General features: G+C 34.8%; 1 protein-coding gene and 1 long non-coding RNA gene across 2 annotated transcripts in view; both read right to left on the reverse strand.

The window, feature by feature from the left end:
- LOC129781570 (CCR4-NOT transcription complex subunit 6-like) overlaps positions 1 to 27562 on the reverse strand; it is a 316234-nt gene that overhangs the window by 138631 nt on the left and 150041 nt on the right. The gene's annotated exons all lie outside the window — the stretch shown is intronic.
- The window catches only part of LOC129761069 (uncharacterized), a 102884-nt gene continuing 76798 nt past the window's right edge, over positions 1477 to 27562 (reverse strand). The window contains exon 3 of the long non-coding RNA XR_008740427.1: positions 1477 to 1524. This is a non-coding gene — a long non-coding RNA (uncharacterized LOC129761069). The remainder of the gene's footprint in view (positions 1525 to 27562) is intronic.

Here is a 27562-nt window from a genome sequence, read left to right on the forward strand (position 1 = left end):
TTTAAAATCCTCAAGTTCTATTCATAAATTCAATCATTTAACTCTAAAATTCAAAAATTTAAAAAATTTAAAATCCAAAAATTTAAAAATTCAAAAGTTTAAATTTAAAAAATAAATAAAAAAATTAAAAATTCCAAAATACAAAATTAAAACACGATGAATTCAAAGTTCTAAAATTAAAAAAATATATATTCAAGAGTTTCCATTCCGCGTCCTATAAGTCTGAGGTCAAGGGTAGGCGAAACTTATAAATGTTATCGTTTGCTCGTGCCCATGCGATTTGGAGCAAATCGCAGCAAGTTGAATTGAGATCACCCTCTGGGTTCAACCCAGCAAGTTTGTAGGAAGGAAATCGTGACTTGCCACCGGATTTTCCCTTCGACCGTTGTACTGACTTCACCAATGATTGAGGCGAACAAAGTTAATCGTTTTGGTAGTTTATCGGAACTCTCCTAAAGTCACAACAGTCGTGATGTAACTTGGGATTATGAGATATGTGTGAACAAAGTTCACTCGTCAGACGATGCGGCATCACACTCCAAGTAGATAATTATTTTCGCATCTCCTGAGAAGATTGGACGACGCGTCATGTTAACAATTGCGTTGCCTTATCGCCAAAGACCCCTATCGTATCTTGTTCACTCTTCATCATGTATCACTCGGCTGACTGCTTTGTACCCACTTTTGATAGGTTGAAGCCGAAGGAACAGACGCTACGCGAAAGAGTTATGACAGTGGCCTATCATAATAATAGTGAAGCGAAATAAAAGGTCCACTGGCAATCATTCATACGCCATATACGCGCACAAACAACACGAAGTGATGGTGCCTGCAAACTAGCAGCAACAGCAGTGTCTTCTTGGGCGGCGGAGTTCCAATGGTTTCGCTCTCGCTTCTTTGCCAATGACTACGGAACAAGGGTGCTGCTACCGTCGCTACCGTCGTAGTGAGCTGTATGAAATGTAATTAAATTTCTATGATTATGCGCCATTGTGCCGAGACCGACAGTTTGATGGTCTCTCATATACTCCGAGCTCTGATGTGCCTCATCAACACAGATCTAGTTGTGATAAAAATAGTGCTGCTTTAGAGTCGTATTCAAATTGTGCTCACAATGTTGAGTTTTTTTCGTACAATTTTTGACACTTTAGCTCCCTGTCAATACATCTTCCCCAAACACATCGCATATTTTTTTCACTATACAATAATAAGTAACTTAAAACATGCAGAGAATATCGCATTAAATTGTGCATGTTTGACAAGGTACCAAATAAAAACCATTAAGCAAAATCTAACAAAATACTGTATTCGCCCAGCATGGCCCCTCATGATTTAGTTGGAACTTAAATATTATTCATGTGGGAATGGAGTCAGGTACCATTCAAACCTGAATTTCTTGTTCTGAACACAAATAGATACTCCCAAAATTCTCTTTTGCTCGTAATTTGATAGCTTCGAGTTTGGATTACAAAAACTTACTTTTGTGTATGGCGGCATTGTTGGGCGTAATCGATATTCGCTTACCTGAAAATAATGGAAAAATTGCGATTAGTGGTTTGCATATAATATATGATTGATTCAAAATAATACAACTGTGAAAATTAACTCGACAGCTTCCAAAACTAATTTTTTAAGTAAAAAAATGTTCAACTGTTCGAAATGTATTGAACGTTTAAAACCCCCTGCGCAAAAAAGCTTTTTTCCTAGCTTTTCAAGTTATTTATTTATTTTTTATGAGTCGTGAATTTCCGAGAAAACATTCCGGTATTTTTATACGATTCATTCTTTTTCCTATTCAGTATTACTTATTTCCTATTTTCTATTTCCTATTTCCTATTTCCTATTTCCTATTTCCTATTTCCTATTTCCTATTTCCTATTTCCTATTTCATATTTCCTATTTCCTATTTCCTATTTCCTATTTCCTATTTCCTATTTCCTATTTCCTATTTCCTATTTCCTATTTCCTATTTCCTATTTCCTATTTCCTATTTCCTATTTCCTATTTCCTATTTCCTATTTCCTATTTCCTATTTCCTATTTCCTATTTCCTATTTCCTATTTCCTATTTCCTATTTCCTATTTCCTATTTCCTATTTCCTATTTCCTATTTCCTATTTCCTATTTCCTATTTCCTATTTCCTAGTTCCTAGTTCCTATTTCCTATTTCCTATTTCCTATTTCCTATTTCCTATTTCCTATTTCCTATTTCCTATTTCCTATTTCCTATTTCCTATTTCCTATTTCCTATTTCCTATTTCCTATTTCCTATTTCCTATTTCCTATTTCCTATTTTATATTTCCTATTTCCTATTTCCTATTTCCTATTTCCTATTTCCTATTTCCTATTTCCTATTTCCTATTTCCTATTTTCTATTTCCTATTTCCTATTTCCTAGTTCCTATTTCCTATTTCCTATTTCCTATTTCCTATTTCCTATTTCCTATTTCCTATTTCCTATTTCCTATTTCCTATTTCCTATTTCCTATTTCCTATTTCCTATTTCCTATTTCCTATTTCCTATTTCCTATTTCCTATTTCCTATTTCTATTCTTATTCTAGATCCAGGTCAACACATACTAATATTGCTCCTTCACTGTTTCGAACAATGCTTGGCATTTTAGCGTCATTCAAAAATAATTTAATCCATTCAGGTTTTTTTTCAAGTTTTTAACCTCTCTTTGGACAGATATTTCTTAACCTCATTGGAAAGGGCTAGCTTGCTGGATTTTGTAAAACTATTTTAGTCATCTTTATTTTATTTTTAATTTGAAGTGTGTTCTTCGTGCTGAATCATTCCATTAACCGCTTTTCATTTTTCATGTTCTTTTAGACATTTTTTTTGTTCATTTGAGGTCTCTTCATTGTAATGTTTGATGTAATTGTAATGTTGTAAGATTGATATTTTTCTTCCTGCTTTCAACCTTTTTCTCCGTTTTCATTCTGTTTGTGAAGGAAAGAGAAATATTTATAAGTCGAAGCAAGCACCTTTAGTGGAACTTCCGGAGAAAAATGAATTGCTCGATTGGTCGATTAGGTACCGCAATTATTGAATTTTTTCGTACTTTCGCAACAGATGGCGTAACTTGATTATTATTCCAGTGAATCAAATTTCCAGACATTCGTTGGAAAGCTACTGTCATTGCGCGTTTTTTTCAGTATATGTCAAAAAGTTGAAGCGTAATTAGAATATGTCCTATTACGTACCAACGAGAGTGTTTTTGCGGGGAGTGAAACTTCATTACTTCAATATGAAAAAAAAGCTGCGTAATGTCATCGCATTTTGGTGGAAGTTTATGGTAACCATGCTCCAACTAAGCGAACGTGTCAGACGTGGTTTGTACGGTTTAAAAGTGGTAATTTTGACTTGGAAGACGAAGAACGTTTGGGACCGCCAAAAAAATTTGAAGATGAAGAATTGGAGGTTTTACTCGAGTAACAAGATCCGTCACAAACGCAACAAGAACTTGCAGATACACTTGGAGTAGCTCAGCTAACCATATCCGATCGTTTAAAAGCAATGGGAATGATTCGAAAGATAGGACATTGGGTGCCGTATGAATTGAAGCCTCGAGACGTCGAACGCCGTTTTTTCACGTGCAAAACAACTGCTCCAAAGGCGTAAAAGAGAGGGTTTTTTGCATCGAATCGTTACTGGCGATGACAAGTGAGTCTATTACGACCATCCTAAACGTCGGGCAAAGTATGGATATCCCTGCCATGCATCAACATCGACGACCGCGCGGAATATTCACGGCCAGAAGGTTATGCTGTCTATTTGGTGGGATCAGCTGGGTGTGGTGTACTATGAGCTGCTAAAACCTGCTATGAAATCATTATGGAGGACCCCTACCGACGACAATTGATGCGTTTGAGCCGTGCACTGAAGGAAAAACGGCCACAATACGAGCAAAGACACGATAAAGCTATTTTGCAGCACGACAATGCTCGGCCGCATGTCGCGAAACCAGTCAGAACATACTTGGAAACGCTGAAATGGGAGGTCATATCCTTTCACTTTAGCCAGAGTATTTATTTATGTTGTCCTTGTCGTTTTCAATTTGGAAAGCAGAAGCTTTCATTGACAATCGAAACTGCTCGAATGGGCTATATTTATTGTCCTCGTCAAAGTGTTCTATTTCGCATGCGAAAAGACGATCGCAGCTATTCATCCATTTCATATCACCAAAATCGATTGTTGATTTTTTCAATTTGTATTATTCTGAACATATATTCAAAATTTCTGACTTTTTCTGACCTTTTGTTTCTCTTATTTGACAAAAACGATTCTAGCAATACCCTGCGGTTCTTAGACGATCCGTATGTGGGTCATTTCACCATTTTTCTCGGTTTCCCGGAGACTAATTTGATCTCTAGTCAAGTAGATGTATTACTATCGAATGAATATCTGCCTTTTCAAAGCTTTTCAGTCGGCTTGTGCTAATGTGATCGCCTCTCGAAGATGTATTATTATGTGTTGAGTCATCGAGGAACCAGTTCATGGTGTACCAATTTTGCTGTGGAATTCTTGCTTTAACACAGTAGATTTTATCTGATATTCGATGGCGAATAATACCAGGTTTTAACAAACTTGGTCGATAAAAACATATTCATTTATATACTTCTTGATCAACACGAGCGCCTACAATTTCGCAGAATCCTAATCTCCCTTTCCCCCGGTGGGTATCTTAGAAGTTCTGCACCGCAAAACCCCACGAACGATACAACGAATGCGCTTTGACATTTGAAAGCGTCGTGAGTGACATTTAGCAGCAGAAACTGACGATCGAGGAGAGGGAACTTCGCTTCAAAGTACTTCTCCCTTCCTCCTGCTGAATATGGTGTGATCTCCTGCTGTGTTACGTCATCAAATTGCTTTGTCTGCCCAGCCGAAAGTCGTGGTAAATTATGTGTATCCGTTGTTGGCGTTTGTTCGGGGAGTGGAGGGCGGACAGTGACCGGGTGCGGTGAATTACAAATCAGACGAGTGCACCGTTTCATTTGGGGACTACCCCAACGGGATGTGTACGGTTAGCTGCTGTTATTGTTTCGTATTTGTAGACCCGGAATATGATTACCTTGCTGGCCTAGTCCACATCGCCAACGCCTCTTTCCTCCTTCTCCTGTCCAGCTCACTCGTTGGGAGTCGATTGAATTGGAGGTTTCGTCGTCGCGGGTCGTAAATTTTTGCACCTGCTGGAGCTTAAACTTATTTGAACTTATTTGGCGAGTTGCGCGTTGTTGGTTTACGACGATCCCGCTCGCTCTTTGCCGAGTGGGATGGAACGAGAAATGTTTCCACCGCAAAAAAAAATAATAAATAGGTTACTAACTATTTATATCGATCCGGACGATGCTATCGGGGCGTTGTTGTTTGTTTTTAACCGTTAAATAAATTGAATTGGGTTTTGCGGTCGTTCGCCGTTTTGAAGCTTACAATCGCACCAAAAATCGTGTTGAAGGTATAAAACTATAATATTTGACGTGGGTGAAAGCCCGACCTAACGAGCCATTTTTCGTAAACGCGTTGCCACTCTGCGGTCATTTGTTTTCTAGATAAGTAAGGTTAATACCATGATCACACCCTCGTTAGAATTACCAACTTTGCCGAAGTCGCTACAAGCCTTGTGGGTTCAAATTGTCTCTGCCTTTCGACTCTTGGTGTCTAGATTCCATGAAGAGCACTGTATTTTGCTACCGATCACCTTGTATCGCGAGAGGTCCCGGATCTTTGTTAAATTTTGCTGAAATTTTAACTATTAGTCAACCGGCGCAGTACAAGCATTTTCACAAAATCGAAAAAAGTTGTTTTAACTGTGCACTTTACCGTGTTGTAGATAGCTATGTATTAATGCAGCCATTCCATGCCAAACCGATATAGTGGTTCTCAGATTTTCGTAAAAAGAGGTAATTTTGTTCTTTATCGCAAAACATTAGACCCGTATTATTTTACTTTTTTATTAGAGAGCCCATTTCCATTTTGGAGTGGTTCGAAAAAAAAAATTTCCCATTTTTTTTCAATATAAAAAATATAGCAGTCCAAAGCAGTCCAAAGCTAGTCCAAAGCAATAATTGCAAAAACAAAATCCAATTTTGTTTGCAAGATTAGCAAACTGGTATTAATTTGATGTGTTGATCATCTGAATCATCTAAATTTTTATCAAAATTGACTTTTTTTTTGGCAGATGTTGAACCCTTGGGTACCCTCACATCGACTATAAAAAATTCAGGAAAAATTAGTTCTACGAACCCCCTTAAATTGGGGTTGCAAATATTCGATTACTTGAGAAACTCTATAAGTCCATGGTTCTAAAGCACAAAGAACACTAAGCTGAGTGGCAGGCAAAGCCCCGTAGTACTTATTAAGTACTTTTCAAACTTGTTTTTCTCGAAATCATAAAAATGTTACATGGTCCGCTCTGACTTAATACCGACCATATAGTATTAGGTGTTGTTAGTCCAATTAAAATTCGCATTGGGTTGAATAAACACTCAGAGAGTAAAAATTATAAAAGAAAATTACCATTTCAAATAAGTTTTCTCTATATTAAGTCACATGTTTTTACTGGTGAGAAAAATTGATAATTGTGTTCGGTATTGGTAATTATATCATATTACATTGATGTGTTTTTTTTTTATTTCATCCATACATAACACAGGAGGCTTCTCGTCTAGGAACACATAGGGCGGTTTTCATCATATCTCGTTCCACTTCGGTATCTCTTAAGATAAATAAGTTATCTGAAATTTCGAGAAAAACTGTTTTTTGTCGTTTTCTCGCAAATGCGTCATATGGATTTATGGAGTTGCTCATATAAACGATTCAATTTCGTGTAATATGCACTTGAATTCCCTTAAGTTTCTGTTACATTTTTCTTAGAGTGACCCCTCTATATAGAAATCAAAGACGTAGTCCTACGTCAAAACTGTTTCTGAACTGATTCAATCCTGTTGATATATGACGTTTAGCTCTGTCCGACGGCAACTTACTCACACGGCCGGAATGTAAGAGCAGAATAATTGCATCAATCTTCGTTTACCTAACAAATTACGACTTGGCATCCAGCCAACGACGGTGTCGAGGTTCATTTTCGAGGCTAGAGGCAAATGAACCGCAAAAGTTTGTAGTTCAATGCAACACTCTCTATTTATCTCTTTCTCTCACTCACTCTCTCTACCTCTCTCTTACTCTCAAACTAACTCTCTCATTCTATCTTTCTTTCGCTCTCTATCTAGCTCTCTGATTCTATCTTTCTCTCTCTATTAACCAGTCTTTCTCCTGCTAGTGAAAGATCAACATCTCTTTGGAGGGTCGATAGCGTGTCGTGTTGTGAATGAAATCGTGGTGCGATTTTGTTCGCTATTGAGCAATTCCGAATGAAATCGAAAAATGACAAAACATGCGCATTTTTTATTCGAATGGAAGTTTGTATTCCGTTTGGGTTGGAGGAAATATGAGTTTTCCACAGCATTTGGGAATTTTTTGACTAAAGTGTAACTTTTCAATAGGGCGTATCGATTTTATTAAGAAAAATCTTTGATAATTCAGTTCTCAAAAACTATAAGTCGTACCGAAATAGTGTCTTAGAAAAGGTTGCAGAGTATTAATGATTAAACGTGAAAAAATATACACTGAGGAAAAGGGCAGGCGATCTGGCGTAGTGGTAACATCCATGCCCCTCACGCTAAGGGTCACGAGTTCAATTCTCACTCCCGACATTCTTCCAAAAAGGGAAGTAAAAGTGACGAACCAGCCAAATGAGTTGAAAGTCACTATAATACAGATAAAAAAAAATACACTGAGAAAAAATACTACTCTTTTTTAAACGGTTTTATTTAGCATGCCCTGTTTGTATGTTTGTATGTTTGTAACATGTTTGTATGTTTGTAACATATCTGTAGCGTTGTCCTACATTAATAGAAATTTGACCCCCTTCATGTTGACCGATTGATCTGAAATTTGGAACACACTTTTATCTCTGCAGTCTGCAAATCCAAGATGGCGGCCACTACAAAATGGCGGATTACATATTTTCTCAAAACCCCATATTGATGGTATCAAATGAAAGGACTTGACTAGTAGAAGTAGTTATTCATGAGGAATGCAAATCCAAAATGGCGGAGTACATATTTTCTCAAAACCCCATCAATAACGGTATCAAATGAAAGGGCTTGACTAGTAGAATACAGTTGTTTATGAAAACTGCAAATCCAAAATGGCCGCCACCACAAAATGACGCCATATATTTTTTTCCAAAGTTCCATCAATATGGGTATCAAACGAAAGGGCTTGATTAGTAGAACACAGCTATTTATGAAAAATGCAAATCCAAAATGGCCACTACCACAAAATGGCATCATATATACATTTTTTTCAAAATCATCAATATTGGTGTCAAATAAAAGGGCTCGATTAGTTGATCTCATTTGTTTAAAAAAAAAAGCTAATCCAAAATGGCTGCCACCACAAAATGGCGCAATATATATTTTTTTGAAAACCTCAACAATATGAGTATCAAATAAAAGGGCTTGAGTAAAAAAACATTTTATTTATAAAGAATTAAAATCTAAAATGACCACCACTACAAAACGGTGAAACGGTGAATATAGTTTTTTTTTCAATACCCTATCAATATGGGTATCAAATGAAAGTGCTATTAGAACGCAGTCCCCAAGTAATCATTTTTTTTTAAATGGTTTCATTGAGCTTGACCTGTTTGTATGTATATTAGAATATCTGTGGGGTAGGTATCATGTATTTTTGCAATCCCCTCAATGTCGGTATTAAAGGAAATGATTTGACTAATAGAACACAGTACATCATAGAAATATTCCGAGGAAAATTAGGTAAGAAATAAAAAATTAAAAAATAAGTTGAATGGTTTTATTATAGAGAAATATACTAGTGATACAAATAATAAAACTAGAAAATAAAATATGTAAAAAAAACTTTTTTTTGTCTTTGATTAATGAAAGAAGGGGTATGATAACTGCTAACTGCTACAGGTAAACTTCGATATAACGTACATTTTACCTCGATATAACGTACACATGATCAAAGTCTAAAAAAAATATTTTTTTAATATTTTTTTTCTGAAAGAACAATAGATTATCTGTATTTTGATACTAAAGCTTGTGTTGTAACTTTAAACAATCCCGAAATACTACTGTTTTGTGATTCCGGATTCTAAATGAATCAAACTTCAATCAACAGAACGAAGGGAAACATCATGAGAAAAGTTGGCTTCGTCTTCCTATTGATTTTATTCATCAACCTTACTCAAACAGCAACACAATAAAGTAAAATAAGCTACGTTTCAGAGTTCTTTATTATGCTTCGATATAACGTACATTTCGATACAACGTACAATTTTGAAAGTAAAATGTACGTTATATCGAAGTTACCCTGTACTTGCCTAATTATTTTCTAGCTTGGAGTACATTATCTGTATTATTATTATGTTTAATCACAAAGAAACCGTTTAACTTAAAAAGTATTTTTTACATATTTCTTTATTTACAAAAAAAAACTTCAATTTGTATATCTAGAATACGTATTTTTTTGTATTTTTCATATAAAATAGAAGTCATGTAGAAAAATAAAAAAAAATTAGTCCAAGATGGTTAAACAATTTTTGACAAACTTTGTAGAAAATTGATTTTTTATGAATTTCTGAAACTTCGCTCAATATTTCTCTATTGGGCGAAGCTCCGGTGCGTTGGGCGGGTTTATTTCCTTTGGCACGAAGGTGACCCCGTTGGCTTCGTACCGCTCCGACACGTCCTTTGAATAGTGGCACGAAGCGAGATCCGGCCAGAAGATGGTCGGGCCCTCGTGCTGCTTCAATAGTGGTAGTAAGCGCTTCTGTAGGCACTCCTTAAGGTAAACCTGCCCGTTTACCGTGCCGGTCATCTCGAAGGGGGCGCTCCGCTTTCCGCAAGAGCAGATCGCTTGCCACACCATGTACTTTTTGGCAAACTTGGATAGTTTCTGCTTGCGAATCTCCTCCGGAACGCTGAATTTGTCCTCTGCGGAGAAGAACAACAGGCCCGGCAGCTGACGAAAGTCCGCTTTGACGTAGGTTTCGTCGTCCATTACCAGGCAATGCGGCTTCGTCAGCATTTCGGTGTACAGCTTCCGGGCTCGCGTCTTCCCCACCATGTTTTGCCTCTCGTCGCGGTTAGGAGCCTTGTATGTATGCAGGCCCTCCCGCTGCTTGGTCCACTGGACGAATGAACTTGACAAATTCGGCTTATTGACGACATCCCGGTTCCGAACTTCTCGGATCACGTCTAAACTGCTTAACTACGCGCTTGTGATCTTTTTCACTGACGGAGCATCCATTTTTGCCGTTCTTCACCTTCCGGTCGATGGTTAGGTTCTCGAAGTATCGTTTTAGTACTCTGCTGACCGTGGATTGGACGATTCCCAGCATCTTACCGATGTCCCGATGTGACAACTCCGGATTCTCGAAATGAGTGCACAGGATTAATTCACGACGCTCTTTTTCGTTCGACGACATTTTTCCAAATTTACGAAAAATTGACAGTGAAGCATGGCCAACGTGATCTATACACTCTTATCTGATTATAAGCGGAAGCTGAAGATATAATTCCTAAAAATTAAATTTCTACAGCGTTTTTTTCGTGATGCAATTTGATGTGACACACCCTTTATCTCGATAATGGCTGCATTTAGAAGGAGATTGATGAAGAGCTGTTTTTGTTTTAAATCACATCAGGATTCACAATTTGTGCCTTAAAATGATTGTTAACATACAAAAATTCCAAGTTTCGAAAATTCATAAAAATTCGATGGTCAACAAAGTTCGTCAAAAATAGTTTTACCATCTTGGACTCATTTTTTAAATTTTCTACATAACTTCTATTTCAGATGAAAATATATAAAAAAAAAATACATATATAAATTTTAAAAAAAAATTAAAAAATTGAAAAAGACAATAAATTAGAAATGTTTTTTCAAATATCTTGAGAACGGCTGCATTTAGAAGGAGATTGATAATGAGCTTTTTTGTTTTTAATCACATAAGGATTCATAACTTGTGCCTAAAAATGATTGTTAACATACAAAAAGTACAAGTTTTGAAAATTCATAAAAATTCGATGGTGCACAAAGTTCGTCGAAAATAGTTCAACCATCTTGGACTATTTTTTAAAATTTTCTACATGGCTTCTATTTTATATTAAAAAATAAAAAAAAAACATTAAAAAATATATATTTTAGATATTACTATTTTACTACTATTTTTACTATTTTTTTTTCAATATTTATTTTTTCACGTTTTAACATTAATACCCTATTACTTTTTCTAAGATACTATTTCGGTACAACTCGTAGTTTTTGAGATATAAATTATCGAAGATTTCTCTTACTATCGATATGCCCTTTTCAAAAGTTACATTTGAGTCAGAAAATTCCCAATTGCTGTGGAAAACTCATATTTCCTCCAAAGCCAACGGAACATAAACTTTCATTCGAATCAAAAATACTCATGTTTTGGCATCTGTCGATTTCATTTGAAATTGCTCCTATATGTCGGGTGTTGAAACGAAACCAAGGAGTGAGATTTGAGGGCAGCGTTTAGGTGAGCTTCCTTCATTCTCTTTAAAAAAAACTCAAAAGTTCAGCTGATTACATCAATTCAATGCATTCGTTTTGACCTAATTAACATCCAGAACAGAGATACATCTTCTTCATCACAATTAACGGGACGAAATTTTGCAAACCATTTTTCTCACTGGCGTTCTGTCAGGCCTTTTTCTTTTTTTCTTAAAACATTTTCAACCCACAATACACAAACGATAAACCTTGCAACTGGGAACCGACGGAGGTCAAAATCCTCGCCCAACCCACAACAACAGCAGCAGCACTATATCAACCGTTTAAATTAAATTAAAACTCGCTCAAATATGATTAGGAAAAATAACACGCCGTAGTTTTCACTCCCTCTTCCAATTGAATGGGTGTGCTCCGCAAAACAACAACAACGAAAAAATTACCACCTACAAGCAGCAGCAGCCAGCTTTCATTAGACCGATACTGCAATTTAAATGATCTCAAGCAGGGCTGGGTCTCGCTCTCGGATTGAGCTCACGTGCAATGCTACTGCGGACTGCGCCCGAATCAGCTCCTTTCGATCGCGCAAAATGCATCGACACATGCTCAACGATGACGACGACGACGACGAAGACGGCGTGTGCACCACGAGTCTGGGAAACACGACAAGGGAGTGGTAGGGAGGGGGAGGCTGATCTAGTAACGCGATAACGATTAATTACATTCCTCCTTGGCTTTGGTCCAGTTTCCAGTTTTGTTGTTGTGGTTGTTGGCTAAAAGCTAACCTAACTCACCACCTTCCCAGGGTGGCTTAGAAAAAGGAGGTGAGGAGTTGAAGAAAGCAGCTCCAGTTACGTGCCTTGGTCCCTCGACTCCACCACCAGTAAAGGTGCGTTTCTGTTGCTCTGCATGCGGCCAATGGAATTCATTAATTGATATATCTCTATATATTGGATGCGATGCAAGAGATGGTGTGTAATAAAAGCTGCAGGCACGAAAATGGTTAAGCGCGCACTGTTCAGCGATAAACTGCAGCAACTTGTGGTGGAGAAAGATTGGAGTAATTGGAGTGAAACTTCTTTCACTGATCGTAAAGTGATTTCCTGTCATGTTCGTTGCACAAAGGCTGCTGAGTGCGCTGACACCGAAAGGCATCCTCAATTCTCGGTGGAAGTTTTTTCTTTTATTAAAAATGTATCTTCGCCTAGGTTTTCTAGGAATGTACGGTATTGTCATTACCAGCCTGTTCCCATTTGGTCGCACGGAAAAATTCGACTGATTCCCTTCGGTGCTTTGGCCCTAAGAAATCAATACTACTCCAGCCGAGCGAACGTTCTACTTTCGGAAAATCGGCCCAAGATATTATGCTTGTTCAAAGTACGGCAATTTCTTCCTAGATGACAGAACAATGGATCGGTTTTTTTTTCTTCCTTCGCCCATTAGTATGTCTTATTTGTACGATGTATCGGCAAATAACGCTCCACCCGACGACCCGTGCTTTCATTTTTTATTACCACCCACGAGGAAGAGCGAGAAATTCATGGCCGGAGAACATCAATTAATCACCCCACGGCACTCTCCGTCTCTGGCGAGAGATAAGTGCAGGCTAAAAGTGAAGACAATTCGCTTTCCCCGGCGCGAATCGCCGCCTTCTCGACACCGAGATGTCACAGCGCACACGCTGAGGGCAACATCTTCTATTAACCTTACTCCCTGCCTCCTCCCAACTCCCACATCTGTCAATGGTACCTAGAGCTGCCTCGCTTTGGGTCACCAGACAATGGGGTCAATACCTTCCTTGCAGTAGAGCAAAGAACTCCACGGGCGAGGGGAGGAGAGTCGGAGGTAAACTGTGTTCAAAGAAAGGAAAAACGGCAATAAAAATAAACCCAGCAATATAAATATCGGGTCATAACAATAAAAATGGGAAGAACGAGTCGAACGGCTCGTTCGCTCATAACTTACAAGAATCGAGTGGAGCAACCCACTAGCGAGACGATGATTCACTTTCACTGAGCGATTTTATGTCTTCAAGTCGTGGAAACTCTTTAAAAATTCAATTGCTCCAATAGCGAAAACGCAACCCTTATTGATATTGGAGTCAAACAAAACTTAGAGAATTTCCGATTTGATTGATATGCAAATTATCAAAAATCCGTTCACCGAAAAAAAAGTTATCAACGTGAAGGCTATTTCATAAAAACGTGATCTGTTTTCTGATTTACTGAAAGTTACTGTTACTGAAAGATGTAGTCCTACGTCAAAAAGCAATGCATTTACAAATCAAATAATTACATTGGATAAAAGCATTTACTTTTCTCAATTTTAATTCGCTAGGATACCTGTTTTTTCATTACTGGAGAATCTGGAGATCAATAAATTGACCAATTATAGCAAGACGTTCAAACAGCTGAAAAATATTTCATTAATTGATGATAGATTAATTTGAAAAATCGGACATCACAAGTTGTCACACTCGTCCTCTAAACTCGATCGCGATCTGGCATAAGATTTGTTTACAGCTAGTTTTTTTTCTACGATTGATAAAAATGTTTGTAATGCAAATAGAATGTCGATTATTTTAAAACATTATATTATTTAAAAATTTGGAAAATATTTTTTTCTAAATAATAAGTCATATTCATTAAGTAAGAAAATGTTATGCATTTCATTTGGAATACAAACATTTTTATCAATACATAATTTGCTGATTTTTCTTATATGATATGATATGTCTCTTCATGAGAGGTCGTAGAGTTCTCTGCATCTCTCTTAAGTAAATGTCGAACTAACATTCCTTCCCTTTCCTTAGCAGTTGCAAGGACGTGGCCAGGACAATTCTTAACTGTTCGAGAAAGTATGCCTTCATCTAAGAGATATTACTAATCATCAGCAACGGATGGAGGCTAGCTTTTCAACTGAACAGTTCTGAATTCGTACCACCTACGATATTGTGCAACTTGCTCAATGCTAATGCTAATTTTTCTTATATGATATGTCTCATCTATACAACAATCATATAAAAAGCTGGGGTTTATCTCAACCCTTTGAAAATCTAAAGAACGAAATGTTTCAAAGTTTTCGCCTAAAAGTATACATTTTGTATGCGGTTTACAAATGAACAAATTTTCATAGGAGGCAATTAAACACCTTTTTGCTTTTGTTCAACTGTTCAGTTGGACCGGACAGCGGAGATTGTTTTACGATTTGATTTATATGCCAAACCGATGCACATTTTTTTCCGGAGGCACATTTTTCATTAACCACTTTCAAAAAGTTTAAATTTATTCCCTTTCTTAGTTTACTCAAACAAAAAGAGATTAGAGAATATTCAATAATTTAGAAGAGTAATACAATTTAAATTACAGAAATTTCAAACAATTTTTAATTCAGTTTCTAAGCTTTTAGAAAAATGGAATTATAAATCAATTTCAAAAAAATGGTCATACGTTCTTCGGAAAGCATGAAATTAGAAAAAAAAAAATCAAATTGAAACTAATGAGCTAAAGATAATATTGACTTGCAAGAAAATTGATTTTATTTTCGTAATTATTAATTGTAGTCGTTTTTTTGTTGTTATGATGGCTTTGGACTAGAGGGCGCTATATTTTTTTATATTTTTCTTGAAAGCTGAGGATTTTTTACATAACATATCTCGATATCAGATCAGAGAGGCTTTTTCGTTTTTGAGATTTAGTTTTTCAAAGTTAACCGGTGGTCCGAAAAATCATTTTACCCCTTTTATCCAAAAATGACTTTTTGCAAAATTCATAACATTTGAACTACTGAACCGATCCAGATGAGCGACACATTAGATTGAAACCAATAAGCTAATAATAATTCTTTGAAAAAAATATCACACTTGCGGGTAGATTGAATTCTAGTCGCATAGGTCAAGTCAAGTCACATAGGAATATTGGTGACAAAGAACAAAATTATCACAATTGACGAAAATCTGAGAACCACTATATCGGTTTGGCATTGGAATGGCTGTGAGCAATTCCAAATGAAATCGACAATAACAAAACATGAGCAATTTTGATTCAAATGAAAGTTTATATTCCGTTTGGGTTGGAGGAAATATGAGTTTTCCAGAGCAATTGAGATCTTTTTTACTCAAATGTAACTTTTGAAAAGGGCATATCGATTTTAGTAAAATAAATCTTTGATAATTTATATCTCAAAAACAATGAGCCGTACCGAAATAGTGTCTTAGAAAGAGTTATATATTATTGATGTTTAAACTTGAAAAAAATATACACTGAGAAAAAATAGTACTCTTTTTTTATTTACAAAAAAAAACCTTTAACCTTTAACCTTTCTAAAATACGTATTTTAAATGTTTTTTAATTTTTTCCATATAAAGTCATGTAGGAAATTAAAAAAACCAGTCCAAGATGGTAGAGCTATAGTTTTTTAGAACTACATTATTAAAGATTTCTCTTACTAAAATCGATACGCACTTTTCAAATGTTACACCTGAGTAAAAAAATCCAAATCGCTGTGGAAAACTCATATTTCTTCCAACCCAAACGGAATACAAATTTTCATTCGAATCAAAAATATATGTTTTTAAAATCTGCATTTTTAGAACGATTTCATTCGGAATTGTTCCCGTATATAAACAATTAAAATAGTTTAAAATTGATAAAACTCAAGAAATTTAAAAAAAATCCAAATAAAACAAAAATTAAATTTAGAAAATCAAGAATGAAAGTTAGGAAATCAAAAAGAAAAAGTAAAAAAATTACAAACCAAAAAATTATAAATTGAGAAAATTTAAAGTTCTCAAAAATTTTTTTTAGAAAAAACCAAACAAGTTTTAAAACTCACATCTCACATTTTTCGTTTTCAAATCTCAAAAAAATCGAAGGTTCAGTTTTTTTTCGATTTTAGTTCATCCAAACAAAAAAGAAAAATATTAGAAAAGTTTTGAAAACTTAGTAGAACCAAGCAATTCAAATTTCTGAAAAAATATTAAAATTGACTTTTTGAAAAATATACAATTCGACAAAAAAACAGGAAAAATGGAATTCAGGACAATTGAAAAAAAGACGAATAATAGAAATATGTAGACGATTGAAAAATAAAAAAATTAAAATTTTCAGATAACAGACAATTAGATAAATATCAGAAAATAAAAAACTTTGAAAATATAAAAAAAGATTATTCCTAGAAATTAAAAAAAAATATGTTTGTAGAGTAGAGAATTTGAAATTCAAAAAAAAAATCTGAAATTGGAGTTGAAATTTCAAAAAGAAAAAAATCTAATTTAAAATTCAATCTGAATTTAAAAATAAATAAAAATTAATTTCTCGGAAAATAGTTCTTTCCTTGTATTTGGGGCAATTCCACGCCGAATCGACCGACCACTGACACGACCCTCTCCGATTTTTTTGAAACTTTGTACTTATGATGAATACTACCTAAACTCACAATGTTTATTAGCATATGGTCAATTGAAATTACGACTGGTTTTCGAAAAGCGCGTATTCAAAATTATTGATCATTCTTTCAAAAAATTGTAACTCAGAAATCCAGAAATTGCTTATATCTCGAGAACGGTTGGTCCTAGAATGAAACGTTGAATATAGTTTTTCAGGTTGATTCGCATGTAGATACTATTTTTCATGCTAATTTTCTTGAATGATAACGATTTCACAAAATTTTATAATTTTTTGACAAATTCATATCTCCATGTTGGTGAATTTTACACATACATCCAACTTTGTTAAATTAGAAGAGTTTTCCAATAACAATATTGAAAAAAATATCGACAGCAGGATGTATTGAGATATAAAAGTTTTTTTTTAATATTAAATTAATTTTTTGGGTAAGATTTTTCAACAGTGTATTTGAAATATCATTTTTCCTTAATAGTTCATATATTTCCGAGCAACTTTGTCAAACATCATGTTTTAATTTGGATTTTGAGTAGATTTGATAGATTTTCAATTGGTCATATGATAATGAAATTTGTGATTTTGAGTAGCTTTTATAAGTACCAAGCTTAAAAAAATCAGAGAGGGTCGGGTCAAAGTTTGCTGTTTTTCTATTTGGATACGTCTCTTCGGAATATAGTTAATTCAAAAGTCAGACATCTTTTTAGAAAATGAAATAAAAAATTTAGACAACAGTAAATTATAAAAATCAGAAAATTTGGAAAATAATTCAGAAAATTGAGAAAATAATAAAAAAATAAATTCAGGGAACCAATAAAAAAAGGAATTTAAGAGATAATAAATTTCTGAAAATTGACGATTTTCAAAATGAAAAGAAAATCAGAGAATTAGAAAATATATAATAATTCAGCCATTCCATGTCAAACCGATATGCACCCGTGGCCGAGTGGTTAGCGTCTCACATTATCATGCCGGGTGTTCGGGTTCGATTCCCGTTCTGGCCGGGGGATTTTTCGTCAAAGAAATTTCCTTCGATTTGCACTGTGGTCACGCGTATTCTAGAGCTTGCCCCTCGGAATACAATCAAGGCGTATTATTTGGCTTAAGAAATCTCAACTAAGTATTAATAAATGACGCTAATTAATGCATACGTTGAGACGGCAAAAGTTCCACAGGGAACGTTAACGCCATTCAAGAAGATGTCAAACCGATATAGGGGTTCTCAGATTTTCGTGGAAAGTGGGAATATTGTTCTTTGTCGCAAATCATAAGATCTGTTTTTCTTTATTTTTTTTTGTTAGGGTGACCATTTCCATTTTAGGGTGGTCAGAAAAATCAAAATTTTCTACTTTTTTCTATAAATGACTTTTTTTTAAAGTTCATAACTTTTGAACTACTGAGCCGATTTAAATGATCGATATATCAAATTAAAGCCACAGTTGCAAAAAAATTCTAATTCTGGTTTCGTTATTAATGATTGTATTTGTTTTTTATATTTTTCATGGTCTCGAAACCAAAGGCGCCATATTTTTTTAATTTTTTTTCTGGAAAGCTGAGGATTCTTCACATAACATATCTTGAAACCAGGTAGGCTTTTTTTTCGTTTTTGAGTTATGATTCAGCTAATTGGCTTTAATTTGGTATGTCGATCATTTAAATCGGCTCAGTAGTTCAAAAGTTATGAATTTAAAAAAAAAGTCATTTATAGAAAAAAGTGGAAAAAGATTTTTCGGACCACCCTAAAATAGAAAAAAAAAAAATGGAATTTCTGCCGTTGTTCCGCATTTTTGTTCATCCAGAATATTCGATTTATGTAGATTTTTTGAAAAATCTAAAAGTATTTAAAAATTCAATTTAGATGCAAAGATAGAAAAAAAAAACATAAATACACAGGTTGAACTCGCAGTTGCAATCACAGTATGCAGTTTGAAATTTTTTTTTTCTTTATATTTCAAGAGAAAATGTAATATTTTTACGTAAAGGTGAAAGAACAGTGGTTATTATCAAGTACAGTAGAGTAAAAATCGTAATTTTTGAAGATTTCAATTGAAGGCTCACGAAGAATTGTTGAAAATGATATTGCAGCAAAATTAAAAAAGTTAGGAATCGGTTGACAAGGAAACAACTTGTGAGCGATCAGAGAGCTTTGATTTGGCTGATAGAAACAATCAAGTTTTTTCTACTTATTTAACTTTAAAAATGTTACCTAAATCCACTAATTTAGATGTTTTACAACTGTATCCTGTATTTAGTTTTCTCATTTTTTTTTTAATGGAAGCAAAAGAATCGTCCTACGCGTGCCTTTTGAAATAGAGCCAGTTTAAGGCAAACATAGCCCGAAAAAAAGTTCAATAACTCTGACATTGTTGGAATTCGACCATATCAGTAGAAGTGTTTTTTCACCAAATACGATGAAAATCTATCACCTCCTGAAGAAATCCGAAAATATGTAATTTTTTATGTGAGAAAGATGCTTCCTGATTTTAAGGAGATGAATCAAAAAATAAATTTTCGAATTCTTAAATTTAAAACAAAGAAAAACGATTTTTTTCGATTCGATACACTGTATGAAATCGAGTCCGTCTTGTATTGATATAAAATAATCGAAAATTCAACGAATCTGTACACTGGAAAATTAGAAAACAGAAATCTCTTTTTTAGAACAATAAATATTCAGTAAGTTGACCAATTTTAAAATCAAAAACAAAATCTAAGACATAATAAATTCAAAAAAATATGTAAAGTATGAAAATATTAAAAATTTAAAATAGCAAAAAAAGCAATCTAGAAATTGAACTTTTGGAGAATTAAAGATTTTGAAAATGAAAAACAAAAATCGAAAAAAAATTAAATTCAATTAAGAAATTGGGAATTAAAAAAAAAGAGAATCGTCTCCAATAGACCCTTAAGCCATCATCGATTTCAGCACAATTGCTGAACATGCATCTGGCGCGAAGAGACGCGCGGAGTACGCGAACATAACGACATCTAACCGAGCGGATCAGAGCCGCGGTGGATCGCCTATTAAAAACCCAAATATGGCAAATAACGAACTCTAACGTCGCCCCCTGTCTCCCTGTCAACGACCACCGAAGACCCACAGTCACTCCAAACTCTGAACGTAGAATGGAATATTGTGGCTTAATTTCGCAACCTCCGTGCTTCTCGTCAAGTCACGATCTTCCAATAACCGAACCTCCTGACGCCCTCCCTCCCCCTCTTCTCCCTCCAGCTGTGCAGCATCATGAGCGGCACCCAACACCGAAATTGAAGATTCTTCTGTCAGAGTTATAGTTTTTTTCGATTTCGAAATGCCATCCTGCGCGATCGTGAGTCGTGATCATCGGTCCAATTCTTCCAACAGCTGCAGCGGAGCGGAGTGATGTGTGTGGCGCAAGAAGTCGTCTCCACCACTTTCGCTTTCGTGGAGGAGATGCATGGAAACCCAACCACTCGACTCGACGACGACTTTGGGGCGATCGATCGTGCCCATCGGTGCCCTGTGGGCTTGAGGTGAACCAGACCTCGCCGTCACCGCCTCCGGTTCGACTGCTTTACCCTTGTCTGGCTGTCTGTCTGTCTGTCTGTTTGTTCGTTTGTCTGTTGAGTTGGGATACATACTTTCACTTTCGCTTTCTGCAAAGCTGGGGCCGGTTTGTGATTGCGGTTCGCACTGGGTCTGTGATTGTGCTGCACATCAACCCGCAGATCGCAGGGAGACGTGTGTAGGTATCCAATTTGCGCGTAAATTATGGCTATTTCTCAAACATGTTGCTCTGATGAGACCAGATTTACCGAACCATTACCTGCTGCGGATGACATTGCAAGAAATGGATTCGTGTTTTTGTTTTGCACGGCTCTGAGTCTAACTACCCTCTGGTAACCCTATCTCCAGAGTGCTCGCAACTGCAATGCGCAAATAGCATCCCATTAGACGCGTTGCATTTATGGCCGTTTATCCGTGCTTTTTCATTCTCCGGGCATCGGTGGAAAATCACCGCGTGTTTAGCTGAAGTCGCGAGTGATATGTGTGCGTTTAATTTCTCTTAATCATACAAATAAACAGTTGAGTTATTAACTGCTAACTAGCCGCACTACCTACCTATTGAGGGGAATGGAACACAGATGTTCAGAGAGAAAGAGTGAAAGGCACTAACAGCTTTCGGCCAATAATTTGCTGCCCGCAATGGGATCTTTTAATTGTTGGGTTGGTCTTTGATCCGAAAGTGCAAGCGGTGAATTATTCCACTTTTCAAAGAACAATGGCCATTATTTATTAATTATTGGGGATTATTGTTTAAAAAACTGATGAATGATTTTGTATAACAACTTCATTGCTCCGATCATTTGCAAAAATTACAAATTCGATATTTTCAAAATTTTTCAGATGAGGTTAATTTTTTTATAAATAAAGAAAAAAAAAAGACTGATGGGTGGTGTCGAGAACATAACCAGAGAGACGCAGATGTAAAACATTAATCGTATTTCAGTGCCGATGGGTGTGAGTGAACTAAATGCTTGAGCAATAAAAATTGTAATACAACTCTCAGCCTCAACATTAATATGTACAGTTGATTGATCGCTGTCTGGAGCGACACTGAAACACTGAACACATTGAATATACGAATAGTCTTTCAACATACCTTAGCAAAACTGTATATCCAACGCTCCCAAAAACATCATTCCCGAAGAAATAATCTATACAACACTATTCGGAGCAAGGCAACAGAAAATCCGAAATCGGTTGTATCCTCCAGTCGAAGAACACAGCTTTCATCGCTGGAGAATATCTCCATCATCCACCTCGAAATTCGTCGCAGTATGACGCCACTTTTCATCCGGAAACAATGCACGACTTCGCAAAAATTAAATGACCGATCGGAAAAATGGTCATTCAGCCAAAAGCGTTTAAATTCACACAAGCTTTCCCCTGACAAAAAAAATCAATTCACTTTTTATTATTTAAAATATTACTTCAGAATTCATCGCAATTTTTGAAATATGTTTTTTTTGTATAACAATATTTTTTGGAAAGGACCGTTGTTTCATAGAAGCAGATGAAGATGGTGATTCGTGATTATTAATTGTAATTAACAATACAAAAGCAGGCCATATGTTGATATTTTTGTCTTTCTTTCCAATGCACGTAAAGCACGCCTCTCTTTTTCTAGACACAAACTGCAACCACAAACGATTTTGAATTTGACGAAATTCATACCAACTCGTCTTAGTAGTTGGCAGCACCATCTCAGATAGCAGTGAAACGTTGTGGGTGCAAAGACATGAGTCATTTAAGCAACTTTGCATACATGAAATATCAAAAAAAATAATTAGATTAGTTTTTAAAAAGGACCAAACATTTTTTTTTATTTTTAACAAAAAAAAATAACTCGAAAATTATGATACCTACAAAATTCTGGTCACAGGATGTTATGTAGGAAATTGTTTGAATTTTCATAAAAAATACCAAAAGAAGAAATTATTTTAAAAATTAAAATTCATTTTTCTCAAAAACGCATTTTTTAAATTTAAAAAAAAAATATGTGAATAGCCCTTACAATTTCCAAGAAGTCGTCCTTAGATGGGCACTTTTACAGAGAAAAAGTTTTTCTAACAACAACTTTTTCATGTTTTCTTTGAAAAAATTATATCTAATCCTAATTTTGTTTACAGTCAAGATAGTGATATAGAACATTCGACAGCTTTTTAGATCTTATTAAAATATGAACTTTTGTCGAAGACGTTAGCTTTCTATCTTTTATAATTTTTGGAATGTGAGGCATTTTTGTACGGAAACTCCTGAAAAAAAAAAACAATGTTTTACTAGAAACATTGTTGTGTGTAAATTCTCATGTTTGACATGTTCTTGACATGTTTCTAAAAAAAAGGTAGCAGAGCATGTAAACCGCGATTTGTACAATTTGTACAGACCAGTGTTACGAGTTTTATATAATACTAGTAATTTTTCAAAGAAAACATGAAAAAGTTGTTGTTAGAAAAACTTTTGTCTGTAAAGGTGCCCATCGTCCGATGTATGGGTGACTTGTTGGAAATTGTAAGGGCTTTTTATATCTATTTTCTCAGAATTTTAAAAACACATGTTTTCAAGAAAAAAAAGATTTGGATTTTCAAAATATTTTTTTTCCGCCATTGTTTTTTTTTAATTTGTGTGGTATTTTTTAATCTAACTCCAAATAATTTCCTACATTTCATTCTTTAACCAACATTTTATGGATCTTATAGTTTTAAAATTAAGATTTTTCGAAAAAGAGTTGAATAAAACTAAGAATTTCAAATAAAGTCTTACATAAAATCTATCAGACCTACACAATTTTAGTCGAGGGAATGAAATGTAGGAAATTATTTATGGTTTCATAAAAAATATCAATCAAATTTAAAAAAAAAACATTTTGAAAAATTCAAATTCATTTTTCTCCAAAACATGTTTTTTTTAAATTCTGAAAAAGATATAGCCCATACAATTTCCAACAAGTCATTCATACATCGGAAGATCGGCATCTTTAAAAAAAGTTATTCGAACAACAACTTTCTCCAGTTTTTTTTGAAAAATCAATAATGTTATAAATAATGTTCAATTCGTAGCATTTGTATGGGTAAATAATCGCGATTTACAGGCTCTGCTAACTTTTCTCTATCTATAAATATGTCAAGAACATTTCAAACGCGAGAATTTATACACGAAAATGTTACGAGTAAAAAATTATTTTTTCAGGGGTCTCCATACAAAAATACCTTTTATTCCAGAAACTATAAAAGATAGAAAGTGGACGTTTTAGACGAATCTTCATGTTTTCATAAAATCTAAAACTTCGTCGAATACACTATACCTTTACCTTGACAAAATTAGAATTTGTAGTTTTTTTCAAAGAAAACACGAAAAAGTTGTTGTTAGAAACACTTTTTTCCTGTAAAAATGTCCATCTTCCGATGTATGGACGACTTGTTGGAAATTATGAGAGCAATTGACATACTTTTTTTTGAGAATTTAGAAAAAATACGTTTTTGAGATGAATTAATTTTAATTTAAAAAAAATAATTTTTCAGCGAATATGGTGATGACAAAGCTGAAGAAACTGGCTTTTTTAAAACATTTCCGCACATTTGTGCGGAACTGTGCGATGTATATCATAAATATAAAAAATCTCCAGAATAAAAAAAAACAGAATAAGAACGTTTCTGTTTCCAATATTTAAATTGTTGAAATAAACTTTTTTATCAATGTAAAAATCAGCACTAGAAGGAAACATGACATAATCGTTTTTATATAAATTTTGTGATATTCATGATTTTTTCACCAATTGCAAAGAATCGTGTTAATCGAACCGGATAACGAACAGCAGAAAAATATTCGATGAACGATTAATTTCAAAAATCGGGGATCACTACGTATACACTCTCGTCACTACGTCACTACGTGTAGAGCAATTCCGAATGAAATCGTCCTAAAAATGCAGATTTTTGGTTAGGAGGAAATATGAGTGTTCCACAGCAAATGGGATTTTTTTGACTCCAGTGTAACTTTTGAAAAGGGCGTATCGATTTTAGTAAGAGAAATCTTTGATAATTTATATCTCAAAAACTATGAGTTGTACCGAAATAGTGTCTTAGAAAGAGTAACAGAGTATTGATGTTAAAATGCGAACAAATATACACTGAGAAAAAAAAAACATTAACTTGCTATATCTAAAATATGGGGGTCTCCGTAGCCACATTGGTTGCGCGTTCGCTTAGTAAGCGATCGATCGTGAGTTCATAACTCAGGGCCCTCATTGACCATCTTTGTGTTGTTACAGAATAGCTACGTCCACGCAACAATCATCAGCGATGGAGATCGATCCACGGTCGAAATAAGATCGATTCATCCATACAACTGCTCTGCTCTTCCAGACACATCGGGCTACTGTTCTATAAATAACTCAACAATGATCAATCAACTGTCTCCGCTGTCCGGTGGTCCAACTGGATAATGGAAGAACAGAAAGAATAACTCTTACGCCTAAATGGCTACTGTGTGAATGTACCATATGTAATGGAATACTGGCGAATGGCAACTGTGTAATGTGCTAATTATAGATATGATAACCATGTGACATGTACACGATTAAAATTCGGCTCTGTTACAGCTAAAAATGCTAATGAGCCTTAAATAAATAAATGGGATAAAAAAAAATATCTAAAATATGTATTTTTTTATTTATTTTTATTTTTTCGTATAAAATAGAAGTCATGTAGAAAGTTTAAAAAAATGAGTTCAAGATGGTAAATCTATTTTTGACGAACTTTGTAGAACATGGAACATCGAATTTTTGTAACAAATTATGAATCCTTATGTGATTCAAAACAAAAAAGCTTACTATTAATCTCCTTCTAAATGCAGCCATTATCGAGATATCTAAAAAACTATTTCTAATTTATTGTCTTTTTTATAGTAAATAGGCTCTTTTAATATGATTGTCGTGTTCAACCGTCATGTTCACGAAATTTTATGAATTTTCTTATAATTTCAACAACTTTTCTAAATACATTATTATGGTAAAATATATGATTAGGACTTACGTTGAAAAACATTTGAAGACATGTGGGTTAAAACTCCTAAAGATGGGCAACTCATAATTTCATAATTTATGGCTAAAATCGATTGTTTTCATAGAAAAATTCTATTTTTCGAAAATTCATTAAAAAACTATGTTCGACAAGATTCGTCAAACATTGTTTTACCGTCTTGGACTCATTTTTCGAACTTTTTACATGACTTCTATGTTATATAAAAAAAATAAATAAAAAATACATATTTTAGATGCTTTTTTTTGTAAATAAAAAAAGAGTACTATTTTTTTCCTCAGTGTGTTTTTTGAAAAAAAAATTCAAGTTTTGTTGTTTTGAAATCTCAAAAATTTTTCAAGTGCGTCCTTTGAAAAATCATTAAAAATCGAATAGTGAGCCGATTTTGAATATTAAAGCTGATTTGGATCAAGAAATTGATGTTCTTCAACGAATTCGAGTAAGTGTATCGAGATTTTAATCACAAATTTCATAGATTTCATTCCAAAGTGAAAATTCGGTGTGCGGGTAATTGGGCACCCCAATGTAAACATAGTGTTGATGTTCCTCTTTGTTTTGTAAAATTGCATGCTTTTTCGTCAAAGCTGAGTTAATTTACGTAAGATAGTGTACCTCACTTCTATTTTGTATGAAAATGTCAAAAAATACATTTTTCAGTGATTTCAGGACGATTGTTTTAATTTGAAAAAATAAAAAAAATGTGGTGCCAGATTGATACCCAGGCATCTCGGGTACTCGAATTTGAGTTGTTTCACTTCTATGCTCAAAGCTCCGAGCCAAATCAAGATTTTTGAAATCGGTTTGCGGGGAAATGTCCGCAATAGATCTCTTCATAAGCTGACTTAATATGAAGAAGTTCCGAGTATTGGCCAAGAGCTAAGTCCAAAAAAACAAAATGGGGTACCGAATATGTACCAGTTCCTCTATTAGCTATAAATTATCAAAGATTTCTCTTACTGAAATCGGTACGCCCTATTGAAAAGTTACACTTGAGTCAAAAAATTCCCAATTGCTGTGGAAAACTCATATTGCCTCCAACCCAAACGGAATTCATTCAAAATTGCTCAATATTATTTCAGATTGCATCGACATTTGTGAAATAGTTCTTTTTGGATGTTTTGGCGGCCCTGAAAAGGACCGTAGTGATTAATAATTGTTCTCGCGAGAACAATACACAAGCTGATCATATGTTGATATTTTTGTCCTCCTTTCTAATGCACGTAATGCACGCATTTCTTTTTCTATACACAACCTGCAACCACACGCGATTCTGCACTTGTCGCATGAAATCAAAACTGCTTACGTGTGATTCAATCATACACAAGCGACGCGAAGTATCTGTTTTATCGAATCTCAACCTCGGATTTGAGAGCAAAAAATATCTCATACACAAATTTTTCGCGCAATTCAATACTTCTGTGTCTCTGTTGCCTCTGTGCGTCAGTGCAAGTGTTTTGCTTCAGAATGCATTTTCAGAATATGCACAAAGCAAGCATAGTGCAGCACTATGATTGCTTTGTACATGTTTTGAAAATGCATTCTGAAGCAAAACAAAACGCACTACCGTTCAATACGTTAGCAAAATAGTGGAAGCTGAAGTTAACTGGAGCGAGCCAAATATTTATATGGTAGCATCTTTTCTTATTTTCCTTGGATAGAATTGATAGAATTTTTTTGATTTCCGTGCCTTTCATTGCATCAAATCGGTTTACGAGTCTGGTTAGACGATGTCGACAGTCAGTGAAAGCGAATTTGAAACATTTTACTGCTACCATTCTGAACTGCACCGCATTCAATCTGTGATTCTTTGGAACAACACATGGTTGCGTAAGCCAGATTCACCTTCGAACCCTAGCCGAGATCCCACATCTCGGAGAATTGAGCTCATACATATACTCGCAATTGGCCAGTCGCGGGGAGAGAACGTGGCATCGAATAAAATCAACATTCCAACAACTTGCTGTTCTTGAGCAACTCGTGGAATCAGGTTCCCTGGCGGC

This window comes from Toxorhynchites rutilus, chromosome 1, assembly GCF_029784135.1.
Source record: "Toxorhynchites rutilus septentrionalis strain SRP chromosome 1, ASM2978413v1, whole genome shotgun sequence".
Lineage (NCBI taxonomy): Eukaryota > Metazoa > Arthropoda > Insecta > Diptera > Culicidae > Toxorhynchites > Toxorhynchites rutilus.